Here is a 3,850-nt window from a genome sequence, read left to right on the forward strand (position 1 = left end):
GCTCTGGGCAGGGAGACAGGGCGGGTGGAGCCGGGAGACGCAGGCGCCCAGGCGCACCCGGCCCCATCGCTGCGCCCGCCCAGCTGCCGGCCAGCAGCTGGATACAGCCCGCCTGACCCTCAGGGCCTCTGCCCCTCAGCGGTCCTCTCCACCCCAGGGCACGGACACAGCTGCGAACTTGCAGACACAGTTTTCTTTGTGACTCTCTGTGCACCCCAAGACCTAGAGGCTGTGCGCCCCAAGACCTAGAGGCTGTGCACCCCAAGACCTAGAGGCTGTGCACCCCAAGACCTAGAGGCTGTGCACCCCAAGACCTAGAGGCTGTGCACCCCAAGAGCTGGAGGCTGTGCACCCCAAGAGCTGAGGGCTATGCACCCCAGGAGCTGAAGGCTGGGCACCCCAGGAGCTGAGTCCTGTGCACCCCACATTCAGCAGCGTGGGCCAGATGGCGGAGGCCACATGCATCTAATGGCGCCGACCTGGTCTGTGTCCCCGACTCAGACCGAGGGGACGGCTGCGCACTGCTCCCCGGGCCCCGCACCTGTGATGGTCCCCTGCCTGATCTTCTGCACCCTGTAGCGCAGGGAGGTCCCACCAGCAGGTAGACGTCGGACGCGGGGCTCAGCAGGATGTTCTCCAGGATCAGCAGCCGGACCTCCGCGGGGCGGACGTTCTGAGAGAGGAGAGCCCAGACGTCAGGTGGGCAGGGGACGGCCCCGGGGGCAGGGGACGGCCCCAAGGAGCGGCCTGGGCCAGGGAGAGGGGGCTGGCGGGGTTGGGGGAAGCCCCTGCGCACTGGGCCAGCTCGGCCACCGAGCCACAGGGTCCTCTGGGACCAGGGACGTCAGGATGGAGAGACAAGCCGTCCCTCAGCCCCACACGGCAGACCTGGGAATCCTGGGGAGCCCTGGGGGCACGGCGGGGACATGTCCCCAAGGTCACTGCCAGAAACAGACGAGTCCCTCCTTCCGCCGCTCATGGACGCAGGCTCTGTCTCAAGTTTAAGTGACAGTGACTGAGCAGGAGTGACGTCTGAGACCCTGAGGTGGACGGTGAGTCTGTCTCTGCAGCTGTACCTGCCCCGTCCCCGTCCCCGTCTGTGGGGACGTGCCCCAGGCCCCGCCCACCTGCCAGGTACAGGTGAGGCTCCAGGAGGCGGGTGGCCTGGGCAGGGCTGGGGCTGGCCACCTCCACCAGTGGCCCCCGAGGTCTCTGTCCTGGCCCAGGAAGGCCGAGCCCCAGCAAGGTCCCTAATGCTGGGGCGTGTCCCAGGCCTGGGTGGGGACACCAGTTAGAACAGGCAGGGAGTGACAACCCGCTGCGCAGGATCCGCAGACTGAGACGGGGCGCATGCTGGGCACATTCCCCGTGCAGTGACCAGCAGAAAGGCCTGAACGTCGCCTGCCCCCCAAAGCCACCCCCGCCCCGGGTCCCTGAGCGCGAGCAGCGGCCACTCACCCCGTAGACGGCCTCCTGGATGTGCGCCCTCAGCTTGGAGCTCCCGGTCTTCATGCCGGACACCAGGATGGTGTCCCCCTGCTTGGCCGCCTTCTCCATCTGGGAGATGTAGGACGGGGGTGTGTATGTGGACTCCGAGAACGTGAGGATGCTGGGGGAGGAACGCAGCGTCACAGCCAGCCTGGCCCTCGGGCCTGTCCCCCCACGGTGTCCCCCCATGTCCCCAGTGTCCCCTACAGTGTGGGATGCTGGGCACCGTGTGCCTGCTGCTTCCTGTGACAGATTCCTGGTCGGGGCCTGAGGGTTGGCCCTGCGTCACCCTTGATGGTGACCGGTGACAGAGGCACAGGAGAGAGGGACAAGGCCAGGACTGGGAGAGACCGTCCAAGTCCCGGGCCCAAGTCCTCACTGGGTGGGACCCTGGGACCCTGAGACGGTCCAGGGTGGGGTGCCAAAGGCAGCAGTGACCTCGCGGTGGCCAGCGACCCCACGCCTCTTACCGCAGTGCATTGTGGGAGTCTGAGAAGCCCTCCACCTCGGTGTCCGTCACGATGGTCCACTCAAAGACCAGCCCGGCCAGGGTGCTGAAGGTGTTGCCTGCAAGGGCAGACGGGTGGCAGGGGCGGATCACGGCCGTGTCCCCAGGAGCGCCACCCACACAGCCCACCGAGCTCGCTGGCCAGCACAGGACAAGGGCAGCAGGCTCACAGCAGGTGACCGGCAGGGGCTAAGGTGGGGTCTGCGCCCAGACCCGTCCCAGGTGGTGCCTCCTGCCACCCGCTGGGCCTGCTCTGCGCAGTTGTGACACTGTGGCACCTGGGCCAGCAAGCGCTCTGCCCTGGGGCCTGAGCCCTCCTCCTTCCTCCCCGCTAGCTCGCGGGCAGGAGGCCAGCCAGGAGCGGACCCTCAGGGTGTGGGAACGGCCCCCGAGTGGAGAGAGGAGACGGGGAGCGCGCAGCATCCCGGGGCCTGCAGAGGCCTTCAGATGCTGGCCACCGGGTCCCGCTGCTGCTGTCCCTGCACCCCAGCGGGGCTGGCTCCGGGTCGCTGAGTCAGCCCCTCCTCCCTAGTGGCTGCAGGTGGGGACCCCAGGGCACCTGTTGCCCCTGCACCTCGCCCAGGCCGCGGTCAGGTATGGAGAGGCTCCTCCCAGGGCAGAGGCAGCCTCCAGACCGGACCCCACTGCGGCTGCAGGCCAAGTGCCACGGACGGCCACACGACGTGTCCACACGCTCCCGCCCTGGCCTGTGTGCCTGCCTTCCCCAGGGACAAGCACGGAGACGACTGAGAGCCAGGAGGGAAGGAGGACAGGGGACTCAGAGTGGCAGGAAGCAGGCCCTCTCTGTGGGTGGGCAGGTCTCTCCCCTGGGTACTAAAGGCCCTGCTCCATGGGCGCGCAAGCCCGTCCCCCTGGGTGCACAGGCCCGGACCCCATGCGCAGGCCCCTCCCCGTGGGTGCGCAGGCCCCTCCCCATGGGTGCGCAGGCCCCGCCCCGTGGGTGCGCAGGCCCCGCCCCGTGCTTGAGCAGGCCCCGCCCCATGGGCAAGCAGGCCCCTCCCTTTAAGCACACAGGCCCCTCCCCAAGGGCGCATAGGCCCCTCCTCAAGCCTGTGCAGGCCCCTCCCCATTGGTGCGCAGGTCGGTCCCTGTGCGCAGGCTCGGGGACTAATCTCCGCCTGACAAAATACCAAGTGATGCGCAGTGTGGAGAGGTCATCATGACACCTGGCCTGCTGAGGGGGAGGACGAGGGAGGGGACCACCACACACAGCAGAAGTGGCCCCACGACTGACACCCAGCGAGGCCTCTGGAGGTTCCAGGGAGATGGGGGCTGGAAAGAGTCTCCAGGAAGCTCTGCCCAAACTTTCCGTTTTTCAAACTCAAAAAGTAGCCACGAACCAGGCGTCGTGGCTCACATCTCTGGTCCCCCGCAGCTCAGGAGGCTGAGGCAGGAGGATGGAAGGTTGGAGGCCAGCCTCAGCAACTCAGGGAGACCCTGTATCTCAATAAAATTTAAAAAGGGGCTGGGGCTGGCACCCCTGGGTTCAATCCCTGGTACAAAAAGAAAATAGTTTCGACTTTGAATGTCCCCAGAGGCACTGCATCTCAAGATTGAGGCGTTTTGTCACAGTAATGAGACTGACTGACCCTGGGTGACGGCTGGGGTCAGGTCCTGGGCTGCCCCTGCAGGGCTGGCACCCCACCGCGGGGGACACGGCGGGAGAGGGAGGCAGGTGAGCGGCAGGTGCGCTCCAGAGACACCAGGGACAGCCCCTCTCTGATTCTCCCTGTCCCCAAGACCCCGGGGCTGGAGCGCCAGCGTGAGATGGAGGAGGACCCAGACGGGGTCGCACCGTGCAGGGAGGTGACCTGGGGACACTCACCTTCCGAG

Source organism: Ictidomys tridecemlineatus, chromosome 16, assembly GCF_052094955.1.
Source record: "Ictidomys tridecemlineatus isolate mIctTri1 chromosome 16, mIctTri1.hap1, whole genome shotgun sequence".
Lineage (NCBI taxonomy): Eukaryota > Metazoa > Chordata > Mammalia > Rodentia > Sciuridae > Ictidomys > Ictidomys tridecemlineatus.